Genomic DNA, 18287 nt, shown 5'->3' with positions numbered 1-18287 from the left:
TTTTTTATTTTTAAAGGCACGCTATTGTGACACCAGATATGAGTGGCAAAGTGCACTTGCAGAGGTTGGCAGAGTACACGCTGAAGTTCTGACACCCGCTATAAGGACACTGACTGCTATTAGTTTACAGTGAAAAACTTTTTTTCTTTTTAAAGGCACGCTATTGTGACACCAGATATGAGTGCCAAAGTACACTTGCAGAGGTTGGCAGAGTACACGCTGAAGGCCTGACACCCAGACGCTTGCAGACAACTAACTGCTATTAGCTTAAAGTGAAAAACTTTTTTTCTTTTTAAAGGCACGCTATTGAGACACCAGATATGAGTGGCAAAGTGCACTTGCAGAGGTTGGCAGAGTACACGCTGAAGGCCTGACACCCGCTTTAAGGACACTGACTGCTATTAGCTTACAGTGAAAAACGTTTTTTCTTTTTAAAGGCACGCTTTTGTGACCCCCAGATATGAGTGGCAAAGTACACTGGTAGAGGTTGGCAGAGTACACGCTGAAGGCCTGACACCCAGACGCTTGCAGACAACTAACTGCTACTAGCTTACAGTGAAAACCTTTTTTTTCATTTTAAAGGCACGCTATTGTGACACCAGATATGAGTGGCAAAGTGCACTTGCAGAGGTTGGCAGAGTACACGCTGAAGGCCTGACACCCGCTTTAAGGACACTGACTGCTATTAGCTTACAGTGAAAAACTTTTTTTATTTTTAAAGGCACGCTATTGTGACACCAGATATGAGTGGCAAAGTGCACTTGCAGAGGTTGGAAGAGTACACGCTGAAGGCCTAACACCCGCTTTAAGGACACTGACTGCTATTAGCTTACAGTGAAAAACTTTTTTATTTTTAAAGGCACGCTATTGTGACACCAGATATGAGTGGCAAAGTGCACTTGCAGAGGTTGGCAGAGTACACGCTGAAGTTCTGACACCCGCTATAAGGACACTGACTGCTATTAGTTTACAGTGAAAAACTTTTTTTCTTTTTAAAGGCACGCTATTGTGACACCAGATATGAGTGCCAAAGTACACTTGCAGAGGTTGGCAGAGTACACGCTGAAGGCCTGACACCCAGACGCTTGCAGACAACTAACTGCTATTAGCTTAAAGTGAAAAACTTTTTTTCTTTTTAAAGGCACGCTATTGAGACACCAGATATGAGTGGCAAAGTGCACTTGCAGAGGTTGGCAGAGTACACGCTGAAGGCCTGACACCCAGACGCTTGCAGACAACTAACTGCTACTAGCTTACAGTGAAAACCTTTTTTTTCATTTTAAAGGCACGCTATTGTGACACCAGATATGAGTGGCAAAGTGCACTTGCAGAGGTTGGCAGAGTACACGCTGAAGACCTAACACCTTTAAGGACACTGACTGCTATTAGCTTACAGTGAAAAACTTTTTTTATTTTTAAAGGCACTCTATTGTGACACCAGATATGAGTGGCAAAGTACACTGGCAGAGGTTGGCAGAGTACACGCTGAAGGCCTGACACCCAGACGCTTGCAGACAACTAACTGCTACTAGCTTACAGTGAAAACCTTTTTTTTCATTTTAAAGGCACGCTATTGTGACACCAGATATGAGTGGCAAAGTGCACTTGCAGAGGTTGGCAGAGTACACGCTGAAGGCCTAACACCCGCTTTAAGGACACTGACTGCTATTAGCTTACAGTGAAAAACGTTTTTTCTTTTTAAAGGCACGCTTTTGTGACCCCCAGATATGAGTGGCAAAGTACACTGGTAGAGATTGGCAGAGTACACGCTGAAGGCCTGACACCCAGACGCTTGCAGACAACTAACTGCTATTAGCTTACAGTGAAAAACGTTTTTCTTTTTAAAGGCACGCTATTGTGACACCAGATATGAGTTGCAAAGTGCACTTGCAGAGGTTGGCAGAGTACACGCTGAAGGCCTGACAACCGCTTTAAGGACACTGACTGCTATTAGTTTACAGTGAAAAACTTTTTTTCTTTTTAAAGGCACGCTATTGTGACACCAGATATGAGTGCCAAAGTACACTGGCAGAGGTTGGCAGAGTACACGCTGAAGGCCTGACACCCAGACGCTTGCAGACAACTAACTGCTACTAGCTTACAGTGAAAACCTTTTTTTTCATTTTAAAGGCACGCTATTGTGACACCAGATATGAGTGGCAAAGTGCACTTGCAGAGGTTGGCAGAGTACACGCTGAAGGCCTAACACCCGCTTTAAGGACACTGACTGCTATTAGCTTACAGTGAAAAACGTTTTTTCTTTTTAAAGGCACGCTTTTGTGACCCCCAGATATGAGTGGCAAAGTACACTGGTAGAGGTTGGCAGAGTACACGCTGAAGGCCTGACACCCAGACGCTTGCAGACAACTAACTGCTATTAGCTTACAGTGAAAAACGTTTTTCTTTTTAAAGGCACGCTATTGTGACACCAGATATGAGTTGCAAAGTGCACTTGCAGAGGTTGGCAGAGTACACGCTGAAGGCCTGACAACCGCTTTAAGGACACTGACTGCTATTAGCTTACAGTGAAAAACTTTTTTTATTTTTAAAGGCACGCTATTGTGACACCAGATATGAGTGGCAAAGTACACTGGCAGAGGTTGGCAGAGTACACGCTGAAGGCCTGACACCCAGACGCTTGCAGACAACTAACTGCTATTAGCTTACAGTGAAAAACTTTTATCTTTTTAAAGGCACGCTATTGTGACACGAGATATGAGGGGCAAAGTGCACTTGCAGAGGTTGGCAGAGTACACGCTGAAGACGTGACACCTGCTTTAAGGACACTGACTGCTATTAGCTTACAGTGAAAAACTTTTTTATTTTTAAAGGCACTCTATTGTGACACCAGATATGAGTGGCAAAGTACACTGGCAGAGGTTGGCAGAGTACACGCTGAAGGCCTGACACCCAGACGCTTGCAGACAACTAACTGCTATTAGCTTACAGTGAAAAACTTTTATCTTTTTAAAGGCACGCTATTGTGACACAAAATATGAGGGGTAAAGTGCACTTGCAGAGGTTGGCAGAGTACACGCTGAAGACCTGACACCTTTAAGGACACTGACTGCTATTAGCTTACAGTGAAAAACTTTTTTTTATTTTTAAAGGCACTCTATTGTGACACCAGATATGAGTGGCAAAGTACACTGGCAGAGGTTGGCAGAGTACACGCTGAAGGCCTGACACCCAGACGCTTGCAGACAACTAACTGCTACTAGCTTACAGTGAAAACCTTTTTTTTCATTTTAAAGGCACGCTATTGTGACACCAGATATGAGTGGCAAAGTGCACTTGCAGAGGTTGGCAGAGTACACGCTGAAGGCCTGACACCCGCTTTAAGGACACTGACTGCTATTAGCTTACAGTGAAAAACTTTTTTTATTTTTAAAGGCACGCTATTGTGACACCAGATATGAGTGGAACAGTGCACTTGCAGAGGTTGGCAGAGTACACGCTGAAGGCCTAACACCCGCTTTAAGGACACTGACTGCTATTAGCTTACAGTGAAAAACTTTTTTATTTTTAAAGGCACGCTATTGTGACACCAGATATGAGTGGCAAAGTGCACTTGCAGAGGTTGGCAGAGTACACGCTGAAGTTCTGACACCCGCTATAAGGACACTGACTGCTATTAGTTTACAGTGAAAAACTTTTTTTCTTTTTAAAGGCACGCTATTGTGACACCAGATATGAGTGCCAAAGTACACTTGCAGAGGTTGGCAGAGTACACGCTGAAGGCCTGACACCCAGACGCTTGCAAACAACTAACTGCTATTAGCTTAAAGTGAAAAACTTTTTTTCTTTTTAAAGGCACGCTATTGAGACACCAGATATGAGTGGCAAAGTGCACTTGCAGAGGTTGGCAGAGTACACGCTGAAGGCCTGACACCCGCTTTAAGGACACTGACTGCTATTAGCTTACAGTGAAAAACTTTTTTTATTTTTAAAGGCACGCTATTGTGACACCAGATATGAGTGGCAAAGTACACTGGCAGAGGTTGGCAGAGTACACGCTGAAGGCCTGACACCCAGACGCTTGCAGACAACTAACTGCTATTAGCTTACAGTGAAAAACTTTTATCTTTTTAAAGGCACGCTATTGTGACACGAGATATGAGGGGCAAAGTGCACTTGCAGAGGTTGGCAGAGTACACGCTGAAGACCTGACACCTTTAAGGACACTGACTGCTATTAGCTTACAGTGAAAAACGTTTTTTATTTTTAAAGGCACTCTATTGTGACACCAGATATGAGTGGCAAAGTACACTGGCAGAGGTTGGCAGAGTACACGCTGAAGGCCTGACACCCAGACGCTTGCAGACAACTAACTGCTACTAGCTTACAGTGAAAACCTTTTTTTTCATTTTAAAGGCACGCTATTGTGACACCAGATATGAGTGGCAAAGTGCACTTGCAGAGGTTGGCAGAGTACACGCTGAAGGCCTGACACCCGCTTTAAGGACACTGACTGCTATTAGCTTACAGTGAAAAACTTTTTTTATTTTTAAAGGCACGCTATTGTGACACCAGATATGAGTGGCAAAGTGCACTTGCAGAGGTTGGCAGAGTACACGCTGAAGGCCTAACACCCGCTTTAAGGACACTGACTGCTATTAGCTTACAGTGAAAAACTTTTTTATTTTTAAAGGCACGCTATTGTGACACCAGATATGAGTGGCAAAGTGCACTTGCAGAGGTTGGCAGAGTACACGCTGAAGTTCTGACACCCGCTATAAGGACACTGACTGCTATTAGTTTACAGTGAAAAACTTTTTTTCTTTTTAAAGGCACGCTATTGTGACACCAGATATGAGTGCCAAAGTACACTTGCAGAGGTTGGCAGAGTACACGCTGAAGGCCTGACACCCAGACGCTTGCAGACAACTAACTGCTATTAGCTTAAAGTGAAAAACTTTTTTTCTTTTTAAAGGCACGCTTTTGAGACACCAGATATGAGTGGCAAAGTGCACTTGCAGAGGTTGGCAGAGTACACGCTGAAGGCCTGACACCCGCTTTAACCCCTTAAGGACACATGACGTGTGTGACACGTCATGATCCCATTTTATTCCAGAAGTTTGGTCCTTAAGGGGTTAAGGACACTGACTGCTATTAGCTTACAGTGAAAAACGTTTTTTCTTTTTAAAGGCACGCTATTGTGACCCCCAGATATGAGTGGCAAAGTACACTGGTAGAGGTTGGCAGAGTACACGCTGAAGGCCTGACACCCAGACGCTTGCAGACAACTAACTGCTATTAGCTTACAGTGAAAAACGTTTTTCTTTTTAAAGGCACGCTATTGTGACACCAGATATGAGTGGCAAAGTGCACTTGCAGAGGTTGGCAGAGTACACGCTGAAGGCCTGACAACCGCTTTAAGGACACTGACTGCTATTAGCTTACAGTGAAAAACTTTTTTTCATTTTAAAGGCACGCTATTGTGACACCAGATATGAGTGGCAAAGTGCACTTGCAGAGGTTGGCAGAGTACACATTGAAGGCCTGACACCCGCTTTAAGGACACTGACTGCTATTAGCTTACAGTGAAAAACTTTTTTTATTTTTAAAGGCACGCTATTGTGACACCAGATATGAGTGGCAAAGTACACTGGCAGAGGTTGGCAGAGTACACGCTGAAGGCCTGACACCCAGACGCTTGCAGACAACTAACTGCTATTAGCTTACAGTGAAAAACTTTTATCTTTTTAAAGGCACGCTATTGTGACACGAGATATGAGGGGCAAAGTGCACTTGCAGAGGTTGGCAGAGTACACGCTGAAGACCTGACACCTTTAAGGACACTGACTGCTATTAGCTTACAGTGAAAAACTTTTTTTATTTTTAAAGGCACTCTATTGTGACACCAGATATGAGTGGCAAAGTACACTTGCAGAGGTTGGCAGAGTACACGCTGAAGGCCTGACACCCAGACGCTTGCAGACAACTAACTGCTATTAGCTTAAAGTGAAAAACTTTTTTTCTTTTTAAAGGCACGCTATTGAGACACCAGATATGAGTGGCAAAGTGCACTTGCAGAGGTTGGCAGAGTACACGCTGAAGGCCTGACACCCGCTTTAAGGACACTGACTGCTATTAGCTTACAGTGAAAAACGTTTTTTCTTTTTAAAAGCACGCTTTTGTGACCCCCAGATATGAGTGGCAAAGTACACTGGTAGAGGTTGGCAGAGTACACGCTGAAGGCCTGACACCCAGACGCTTGCAGACAACTAACTGCTATTAGCTTACAGTGAAAAACGTTTTTCTTTTTAAAAGCACGCTATTGTGACACCAGATATGAGTTGCAAAGTGCACTTGCAGAGGTTGGCAGAGTACACGCTGAAGGCCTGACAACCGCTTTAAGGACACTGACTGCTATTAGCTTACAGTGAAAAACTTTTTTTCATTTTAAAGGCACGCTATTGTGACACCAGATATGAGTGGCAAAGTGCACTTGCAGAGGTTGGCAGAGTACACATTGAAGGCCTGACACCCGCTTTAAGGACACTGACTGCTATTAGCTTACAGTGAAAAACTTTTTTTATTTTTAAAGGCACGCTATTGTGACACCAGATATGAGTGGCAAAGTACACTGGCAGAGGTTGGCAGAGTACACGCTGAAGGCCTGACACCCAGACGCTTGCAGACAACTAACTGCTATTAGCTTACAGTGAAAAACTTTTATCTTTTTAAAGGCACGCTATTGTGACACGAGATATGAGGGGCAAAGTGCACTTGCAGAGGTTGGCAGAGTACACGCTGAAGACCTGACACCTGCTTTAAGGACACTGACTGCTATTAGCTTACAGTGAAAAACTTTTTTTATTTTTAAAGGCACTCTATTGTGACACCAGATATGAGTGGCAAAGTACACTGGCAGAGGTTGGCAGAGTACACGCTGAAGGCCTGACACCCAGACGCTTGCAGACAACTAACTGCTATTAGCTTACAGTGAAAAACTTTTATCTTTTTAAAGGCACGCTATTGTGACACGAGATATGAGGGGTAAAGTGCACTTGCAGAGGTTGGCAGAGTACACGCTGAAGACCTGACACCTTTAAGGACACTGACTGCTATTAGCTTACAGTGAAAAACTTTTTTTATTTTTAAAGGCACTCTATTGTGACACCAGATATGAGTGGCAAAGTACACTGGCAGAGGTTGGCAGAGTACACGCTGAAGGCCTGACACCCAGACGCTTGCAGACAACTAACTGCTACTAGCTTACAGTGAAAACCTTTTTTTTCATTTTAAAGGCACGCTATTGTGACACCAGATATGAGTGGCAAAGTGCACTTGCAGAGGTTGGCAGAGTACACGCTGAAGGCCTGACACCCGCTTTAAGGACACTGACTGCTATTAGCTTACAGTGAAAAACTTTTTTTATTTTTAAAGGCACGCTATTGTGACACCAGATATGAGTGGCAAAGTGCACTTGCAGAGGTTGGCAGAGTACACGCTGAAGGCCTAACACCCGCTTTTAGGACACTGATTGCTATTAGCTTACAGTGAAAAACTTTTTTATTTTTAAAGGCACGCTATTGTGACACCAGATATGAGTGGCAAAGTGCACTTGCAGAGGTTGGCAGAGTACACGCTGAAGTTCTGACACCCGCTATAAGGACACTGACTGCTATTAGTTTACAGTGAAAAACTTTTTTTCTTTTTAAAGGCACGCTATTGTGACACCAGATATGAGTGCCAAAGTACACTTGCAGAGGTTGGCAGAGTACACGCTGAAGGCCTGACACCCAGACGCTTGCAGACAACTAACTGCTATTAGCTTAAAGTGAAAAACTTTTTTTCTTTTTAAAGGCACGCTATTGAGACACCAGATATGAGTGGCAAAGTGCACTTGCAGAGGTTGGCAGAGTACACGCTGAAGGCCTGACACCCGCTTTAAGGACACTGACTGCTATTAGCTTACAGTGAAAAACTTTTTTTATTTTTAAAGGCACGCTATTGTGACACCAGATATGAGTGGCAAAGTACACTGGCAGAGGTTGGCAGAGTACACGCTGAAGGCCTGACACCCAGACGCTTGCAGACAACTAACTGCTATTAGCTTACAGTGAAAAACTTTTATCTTTTTAAAGGCACGCTATTGTGACACGAGATATGAGGGGCAAAGTGCACTTGCAGAGGTTGGCAGAGTACACGCTGAAGACCTGACACCTTTAAGGACACTGACTGCTATTAGCTTACAGTGAAAAACTTTTTTTATTTTTAAAGGCACTCTATTGTGACACCAGATATGAGTGGCAAAGTACACTGGCAGAGGTTGGCAGAGTACACGCTGAAGGCCTGACACCCAGACGCTTGCAGACAACTAACTGCTACTAGCTTACAGTGAAAACCTTTTTTTTCATTTTAAAGGCACGCTATTGTGACACCAGATATGAGTGGCAAAGTGCACTTGCAGAGGTTGGCAGAGTACACGCTGAAGGCCTGACACCCGCTTTAAGGACACTGACTGCTATTAGCTTACAGTGAAAAACTTTTTTTATTTTTAAAGGCACGCTATTGTGACACCAGATATGAGTGGCAAAGTGCACTTGCAGAGGTTGGCAGAGTACACGCTGAAGGCCTAACACCCGCTTTAAGGACACTGACTGCTATTAGCTTACAGTGAAAAACTTTTTTATTTTTAAAGGCACGCTATTGTGACACCAGATATGAGTGGCAAAGTGCACTTGCAGAGGTTGGCAGAGTACACGCTGAAGTTCTGACACCCGCTATAAGGACACTGACTGCTATTAGTTTACAGTGAAAAACTTTTTTTCTGTTTAAAGGCACGCTATTGTGACACCAGATATGAGTGCCAAAGTACACTTGCAGAGGTTGGCAGAGTACACGCTGAAGGCCTGACACCCAGACGCTTGCAGACAACTAACTGCTATTAGCTTAAAGTGAAAAACTTTTTTTCTTTTTAAAGGCACGCTATTGAGACACCAGATATGAGTGGCAAAGTGCACTTGCAGAGGTTGGCAGAGTACACGCTGAAGGCCTGACACCCGCTTTAAGGACACTGACTGCTATTAGCTTACAGTGAAAAACGTTTTTTCTTTTTAAAGGCACGCTTTTGTGACCCCCAGATATGAATGGCAAAGTACACTGGTAGAGGTTGGCAGAGTACACGCTGAAGGCCTGACACCCAGACGCTTGCAGACAACTAACTGCTATTAGCTTACAGTGAAAAAACGTTTTTCTTTTTAAAGGCACGCTATTGTGACACCAGATATGAGTTGCAAAGTGCACTTGCAGAGGTTGGCAGAGTACACGCTGAAGGCCTGACAACCGCTTTAAGGACACTGACTGCTATTAGCTTACAGTGAAAAACTTTTTTTCATTTTAAAGGCACGCTATTGTGACACCAGATATGAGTGGCAAAGTGCACTTGCAGAGGTTGGCAGAGTACACATTGAAGGCCTGACACCCGCTTTAAGGACACTGACTGCTATTAGCTTACAGTGAAAAACTTTTTTTATTTTTAAAGGCACGCTATTGTGACACCAGATATGAGTGGCAAAGTACACTGGCAGAGGTTGGCAGAGTACACGCTGAAGGCCTGACACCCATACGCTTGCAGACAACTAACTGCTATTAGCTTACAGTGAAAAACTTTTATCTTTTTAAAGGCACGCTATTGTGACACGAGATATGAGGGGCAAAGTGCACTTGCAGAGGTTGGCAGAGTACACGCTGAAGACCTGACACCTGCTTTAAGGACACTGACTGCTATTAGCTTACAGTACAAAACTTTTTTTATTTTTAAAGGCACTCTATTGTAACACCAGATATGAGTGGCAAAGTACACTGGCAGAGGTTGGCAGAGTACACGCTGAAGGCCTGACACCCAGACGCTTGCAGACAACTAACTGCTATTAGCTTACAGTGAAAAACTTTTATCTTTTTAAAGGCACGCTATTGTGACACGAGATATGAGGGGCAAAGTGCACTTGCAGAGGTTGGCAGAGTACACGCTGAAGACCTGACACCTTTAAGGACACTGACTGCTATTAGCTTACAGTGAAAAACTTTTTTTATTTTTAAAGGCACTCTATTGTGACACCAGATATGAGTGGCAAAGTACACTGGCAGAGGTTGGCAGAGTACACGCTGAAGGCCTGACACCCAGACGCTTGCAGACAACTAACTGCTACTAGCTTACAGTGAAAACCTTTTTTTTCATTTTAAAGGCACGCTATTGTGACACCAGATATGAGTGGCAAAGTGCACTTGCAGAGGTTGGCAGAGTACACGCTGAAGGCCTGACACCCGCTTTAAGGACACTGACTGCTATTAGCTTACAGTGAAAAACTTTTTTTATTTTTAAAGGCACGCTATTGTGACACCAGATATGAGTGGCAAAGTGCACTTGCAGAGGTTGGCAGAGTACACGCTGAAGGCCTAACACCCGCTTTTAGGACACTGATTGCTATTAGCTTACAGTGAAAAACTTTTTTATTTTTAAAGGCACGCTATTGTGACACCAGATATGAGTGGCAAAGTGCACTTGCAGAGGTTGGCAGAGTACACGCTGAAGTTCTGACACCCGCTATAAGGACACTGACTGCTATTAGTTTACAGTGAAAAACTTTTTTTCTTTTTAAAGGCACGCTATTGTGACACCAGATATGAGTGCCAAAGTACACTTGCAGAGGTTGGCAGAGTACACGCTGAAGGCCTGACAACCGCTTTAAGGACACTGACTGCTATTAGCTTACAGTGAAAAACTTTTTTTCATTTTAAAGGCACGCTATTGTGACACCAGATATGAGTGGCAAAGTGCACTTGCAGAGGTTGGCAGAGTACACATTGAAGGCCTGACACCCGCTTTAAGGACACTGACTGCTATTAGCTTACAGTGAAAAACTTTTTTTATTTTTAAAGGCACGCTATTGTGACACCAGATATGAGTGGCAAAGTACACTGGCAGAGGTTGGCAGAGTACACGCTGAAGGCCTGACACCCAGACGCTTGCAGACAACTAACTGCTACTAGCTTACAGTGAAAACCTTTTTTTTCATTTTAAAGGCACGCTATTGTGACACCAGATATGAGTGGCAAAGTGCACTTGCAGAGGTTGGCAGAGTACACGCTGAAGGCCTGACAACCGCTTTAAGGACACTGACTGCTATTAGCTTACAGTGAAAAACTTTTTTATTTTTAAAGGCACGCTATTGTGACACCAGATATGAGTGGCAAAGTGCACTTGCAGAGGTTGGCAGAGTACACGCTGAAGGCCTAACACCCGCTTTAAGGACACTGACTGCTATTAGCTTACAGTGAAAAACTTTTTTATTTTTAAAGGCACGCTATTGTGACACTAGATATGAGTGGCAAAGTGCACTTGCAGAGGTTGGCAGAGTACACGCTGAAGTTCTGACACCCGCTATAAGGACACTGACTGCTATTAGTTTACAGTGAAAAACTTTTTTTCTTTTTAAAGGAACGCTATTGTGACACCAGATATGAGTGCCAAAGTACACTGGCAGAGGTTGGCAGAGTACACGCTGAAGGCCTGACACCCAGACGCTTGCAGACAACTAACTGCTATTAGCTTACAGTGAAAAACTTTTTTTTCATTTTAAAGGCACGCTATTGTGACACCAGATATGAGTGGCAAAGTGCACTTGCAGAGGTTGGCAGAGTACACGCTGAAGGCCTGACAACCGCTTTAAGGACACTGACTGCTATTAGCTTACAGTGAAAAACTTTTTTATTTTTAAAGGCACGCTATTGTGACACCAGATATGAGTGGCAAAGTGCACTTGCAGAGGTTGGCAGAGTACACGCTGAAGGCCTAACACCCGCTTTAAGGACACTGACTGCTATTAGCTTACAGTGAAAAACTTTTTTATTTTTAAAGGCACGCTATTGTGACACCAGATATGAGTGGCAAAGTGCACTTGCAGAGGTTGGCAGAGTACACGCTGAAGTTCTGACACCCGCTATAAGGACACTGACTGCTATTAGTTTACAGTGAAAAACTTTTTTTCTTTTTAAAGGAACGCTATTGTGACACCAGATATGAGTGCCAAAGTACACTGGCAGAGGTTGGCAGAGTACACGCTGAAGGCCTGACACCCAGACGCTTGCAGACAACTAACTGCTATTAGCTTACAGTGAAAAACTTTTATCTTTTTAAAGGCACGCTATTGAGACACCAGATATGAGTGGCAAAGTGCACTTGCAGAGGTTGGCAGAGTACACGCTGAAGGCCTGACACCCGCTTTAAGGACACTGACTGCTATTAGCTTACATTGAAAAACGTTTTTTCTTTTTAAAGGCACGCTATTGTGACCCCCAGATATGAGTTGCAAAGTACACTGGTAGAGGTTGGCAGAGTACACGCTGAAGGCCTGACACCCGCTTTAAGGACACTGACTGCTATTAGCTTACAGTGAAAAACGTTTTTTCTTTTTAAAGGCACGCTATTGGGACCCCCAGATATGAGTGGCAAAGCACACTGGCAGAGGTTGGCAGAGTACACGCTGAAGGCCTGACACTGACTGCTATTAGCTTACAGTGAAAAACTTTTTTCTTTTTAAAGGCACGCTATTGTGACACCAGATATGAGTGGCAAAGTACACTGACAGAGGTTGGCAGAGCACACGCTGAAGGCCTGACACCCAGATGCCTGCAGACAACTAACTGCTATTAGCTTACAGTGAAAAACTTTTTTCTTTTAAAAGGTACGCTGTTCTGACACCAGATATGAGTGGCAAAGTACACTGACAGAGGTTGGCAGAGTACACGCTGAAGGCCTGACACCCAGACGCTTGCAGACAACTAACTGCTATTACCTTTGTCAGGGTACCTGTGGTCTCTACCTCCGAAAGAGGGAGAGACTTAGCTGTTCCTCCATCCAGACGGCCTGATGGCTCCCTTCCCCACGGTCTATCCGGTCATGCAAGGCCGGCCACGAGGGATTGACTGCCTTTTACAGCATCTAGGCAGGAAGTTGTCATCAGGACACTCCTCCGGAACGACCTGTCACTCAATTGCTGCAGGACCAATCAGGACGCCTTGGAGGCGTGGTTACTGCGCTGAACAGGGTATTTAACAGAGCTTCTTTCATTAGCTCATTGCCCTGTCGTGGTTCTAGCTTGTTCTAGTCACTCAGTGCTTGTGTATTCTATTATCCCTTTTGGTTTTGACCCGGCTTGTTTACCTTACTCTGCTTATCTCTGTTACCCTTGATTCGGCTTGTCTCTCGCTTACCTGTCTTCTGTTACCCTCGACCTCGGCTTGTCTTTGACCATTCTATACTGTACTACTTACGTTAGTCCAGCCATTCTAAGGTCCGGTATACGTATCTGGCTACTGTTTGTACTCTGCGTGTTGGATCCCTGTCCCGATCCTGACATTACGACAGGGCCAATGGATCCTGCAAGTAGGTCTAGAGGTAGCCACAGTGGGTGCTTCTTCTCGCATTACCCCCCCAGTACGCTATGGTGGGGCTCCTGAGAAGTGTTGTGGTTTCTTAAACCAAATTAGTATCCACTTTGAATTGCAACCTTGCTCTTATCCTACAGATAGGGCAAAGGTAGGATTTATTATCACCCTACTTATTGAGAAAGCTCTGAGATGGGCCAACCCATTATGGGAGAACGATAACCCATTAGTTTATAACTATAACGCCTTTGTAACTGCTTTTAGAAGAACATTTGACCCTCCAGGTAGAAAGGTTAATGCAGCCAGATTACTGTTGCGTCTGAAACAGGAGAACCAAACACTGGTGGATTATGCACTAGAGTTCAGGTCTCTGGCGTCAGAGGTCAAGTGGAATGAGCAGGCGTATATGGATGTATTTTTGAATGGCTTATCTGAAGTAATCCTTGATGAGGTTGCTACCAGAGAACTCCCTGAGAATTTAGAGGATTTAATTTCGTTCATCTCTCGTATAGATGAACGTTTAAGAGAGAGACAGAACACTCGAGAGAGGAACCGGAGACCTTCTTTTAGGTTAGCCCCCGCTTTTCCAAGTCCTGACTCCACGGTATCTTTGCTTCCTGAACCTATGCAGATAGGGTATACCCGCCTCTCTGAGGAGGAAAGACAGTACAGGAGAAGAGAGGGTTTGTGTATGTATTGTGGAGCTAAGGGTCATTTACTCTCGAACTGTTCTAACCGCCCGGGAAACGCTCGCACCTAAGTCTCTCTAGAGGACAGGCCTTGGGTGTTTCTATTTTGTCCTCTACTCCTAATTATAAAGATCACAGGCTTCTGCTACCAGTTTCCTTAACTTGCGGGAGGGAAGTAGTAAGGGCTTTGATAGATTCCGGTGCTGCTGAGAATTTTATCGACCAAGCCTTTGCTAGTAAAAACAATTTCCCATCTCAGCTAAGGGAGACACCCTTGGCCGTTGAGGCCATAGATGGTAGACCACTACTAGACCCTGTTATCTTTCGTGAGACCATACCCATTGAGTTAAATGTTGGTATCCTACACGTGGAGAATTTATCTCTTCTGCTCATTTCGTCTCCTTCCGTTCCCATAGTTCTGGGGTACCCATGGTTGAAAGAACATAACCCTATTATCGATTGGGAGTTAGGGGAGATACTCTCGTGGGGCCAGGGCTGCCAGGATCGGTGTTTGTGCAAGGTTTCTCCATTAGCTAATATTAACATACAGGAGAATCCTACTCAGTCCACAGAGAGACAAATACCAGGGACTATGCCTCCGAGGGGCCATGTATATCCTTTGTCTGTTCAGGAGAACTCTGTTCTAGAGGAGTTTATTCAGGAGAATTTAGAAAAGGGATTTATCAGGAGGTCTTCTTCTCCGGCCGGGGCGGGGTTCTTTTTCATTAAGAAGAAGGATGGCACGCTGAGATCTTGTATCGATTACCGAGGCTTGAATAAAATAACTGTCAGAAATGCCTATCCTATCCCACTGATTACCGAGTTATTTGATCGTCTTAAGGGCTCCAAAATCTTCACCAAGTTAGATCTCAGAGGGGCTTACAATTTGGTGAGAATCCAGCAAGGTCACGAGTGGATGACGGCATTCAATACCCGGTATGGCCATTACGAATACACTGTTATGCCATTTGGATTATGCAATGCTCCTGCAGTATTTCAAGATTTGATTAATGAGGTACTTAGGGAGTTTCAGCATGATTGTGTCATTATTTACCTGGACGACATACTAATACTCTCTAAGGAGATTTAGACTCACCATAGACAGGTCAGAAAGGTGTTACACAAACTTCTGCAACATGGCCTATACTGCAAATTGGAGAAGTGCAGTTTTGATCAGTCTCAGGTAGACTTTCTTGGGTACGTGATTTCTGGGGAAGGTTTTAAAATGGATCCTGGTAAACTCCAATCTATTTTAGACTGGCCTTTGCCCAAAGGACTCAAGGCTATCCAAAGGTTTATTGGTTTTTCCAACTACTATAGGCGCTTCATTAAGGGTTACTCCTCTATCATTGCGCCTATTACCAATATGACCAAACAAGGGGCTGATACTAAGTTCTGGTCTGAGGAAGCTCTTGGTGCTTTTAAGACTCTCAAGGAACTTTTTGCCTCAGCTCCCATTCTAGTTCATCCTGATACGACTCTGCCTTTCTTGCTCGAGGTCGATGCTTCTGAGACAGGAGTTGGGGCTGTTCTGTCTCAAAGGTTAGGGGTGGATAAACCGTTACACCCTTGTGGTTTCTTCTCTAAAAAAATTTCTGGGCCTGAGAGCAGATATGACATCGGGGAGAGGGAACTGTTAGCGGTCATTAAGGCTTTAAAGGAGTGGAGACATTTACTGGAAGGGACACTACACCCTGTTACTATTCTAACGGATCATAAGAACTTGTCTTATATTGGGGAGGCGAAGCGCTTGTCCGGCAGGCAGGCTCGCTGGGCCTTGTTCCTCACTCACTATAATTATGTACTTACGTATAGACTTGGTTCTAAGAACTCTAAAGCCGATGCATTGTCTCGTCAATATGAACCATCCACTATAACTGAACCACTTCTGTCCTCCATAGTTCCTAAGGGGAATATCATCGCGAACACGAATCTCAGGATTCACTCTCCATTGCTTTCTGAGATCATGAAGTTTCAGCATTTGGCACCCAAACAGACCCCTGGGGATCGACACTTCGTTCCTGCCGCTCTCCAACTGGAGGTGCTACGCTGTCTCCATAACAGCAAGGTGGCTGGGCATCCTGGCATCCGCAAGACTTATGCGCTGGTCTCTAAAGATTTTTGGTGGCCTGACTTACGCAAGGATATTAAAGAATTCATCGGGGCATGTGAAGTTTGTACCAAGACCAAGCTACCCCATTCGCTTCCATGCGGATTTCTGCACCCTTTAGAGGTTCCTGAAAAGCCTTGGTCCTGCCTGGCAATGGACTTCATTGTTGATTTGCCTATCTATAAAAAGCAGACTGTCATCCTCACTGTGGTAGACAGATTTACTAAAATGGCTCACTTCATTCCCTTACCTAAACTCCCATCTTCGCCCGAATTAGCGGAGATATTCGCCAGGGAGATTTTCCGTTTGCATGGGATACCTTCCCAGATTGTCTCTGACAGAGGCTCCCAATTTGTTTCCCGTTTTTGGAGATCATTCTGCTCCCAACTAGGCATCAAATTGAATTTCTCCTCTGCCTATCATCCTCAGTCCAATGGAGCTGCTGAACGCACTAACCAAAAAGTTGAACAATATTTACGTTGTTTCGTTTCAGAACACCAGGACGATTGGGTCGGTTTGATTCCTTGGGCGGAGTTTGCACATAACAATCTCATTTGTGATTCTACGCATTCTAGCCCTTTTTTCTTGAATTATGGCTTTCATCCTTCCTTCGGAGTCTTCTTCTCAAGGGATACCGTCGGTGGATGTTCATGTTGCCAATTTAAGAAAGTTGTGGGATCAAACTCGACAAATCCTTCTGCACAATTCTACGCTGGTTAAAAAACACGCTGACAAATGTAGAAGGGCAGCACCGGTGTTTGTTCCAGGCGATAGAGTATGGTTAAGTACTAGAAACATTCGGTTAAAAGTGCCGTCCATGAAGTTTGCTCCTCGATATATTGGACCTTACAGGGTACTGTCTCAAATTAACCCAGTTGCGTATCGTTTAGCGTTGCCTAATGCCTTACGCATTCCTAATTCATTTCATGTTTCCTTGCTAAAACCATTAATATGTAACAGGTTCTCCTCCACGATCGCCCCTCCCCGCTCAGTTCAGGTGGAGGGTCAGGAGGAGTATGAGGTCAATTCCATCGTTGATTCTCGAATCTCCCGGGGGAAACTGCAATATCTGGTCGATTGGAAGGGTTATGGTCCTGAGGAGAGAAGTTGGGTACCTCAGGAGGAGGTGCATGCTCCCCGTCTCCGCAGGGCGTTTCACTCTCGATTCCCTTCTCGCCCTGGTGTATTCCGCCCGGTGGGCGTTTCTGAGAGGGGGGGTACTGTCAGGGTACCTGTGGTCTCTACCTCCGAAAGAGGTAGAGACTTAGCTGTTCCTCCATCCAGACGGCCTGATGGCTCCCTTCCCCACGGTCTATCCGGTCATGCAAGGCCGGCCGCGAGGGAGTGACTGCCTTTTACAGCATCTAGGCAGGAAGTTGTCATCAGGACACTCCTCCGGAACGACCTGTCACTCAATTGCTGCAGGACCAATCAGGACGCCTTGGAGGCGTGGTTACTGCTCTGAACAGGGTATTTAACAGAGCTTCTTTCATTAGCTCATTGCCCTGTCATCGTTCTAGCTTGTTCTAGTCACTCAGTGCTTGTGTATTCTATTATCCCTTTTGGTTTTGACCCGGCTTGTTTACCTTACTCTGCTTATCTCTGTTACCCTTGATTCGGCTTGTCTCTCGCTTACCTGTCTTCTGTTACCCTCGACCTCGGCTTGTCTTTGACCATTCTATACTGTACTACTTACGTTAGGCAGTCACTCGGAGAGACCCTCTCTTCTGGGAACAGCAGAAACCAGTAACACGCGTCCGCATTACAGGTGGGTAGTTCTCCAAGTGAGCGCAAGATTCCCTTAGTCTTATATACCTGTCTTCAAGGACAGACAGTAGTTCCTTATCAGTGCAGCCCAGCAAAAGACCTTGATACAAGCAGCTGGATGTACCTGGCAGTTGGCCAGACTGTTCAGGACCACCAGAACTTATGCCAAGTCTTGTGCGGTTAATTATCGCTTATCTAAGTAATTGTGGCCTTCAAGCCTGCATCTAGTAATATGTGCTATGTGTGCTTATATGCTTACCGTTGCCATCTTAACTTTCTATAAATGTCTGAGTTGCTCAATAGTGATCAATCAATCATACTTA

The sequence above is a fragment of the Pelobates fuscus genome, chromosome 3, assembly GCF_036172605.1.
Source record: "Pelobates fuscus isolate aPelFus1 chromosome 3, aPelFus1.pri, whole genome shotgun sequence".
Taxonomy (NCBI): Eukaryota; Metazoa; Chordata; class Amphibia; order Anura; family Pelobatidae; genus Pelobates; species Pelobates fuscus.
The sequence above is the reverse complement of the archived record's forward strand: the minus strand, read 5'-3'. Positions refer to the sequence as shown.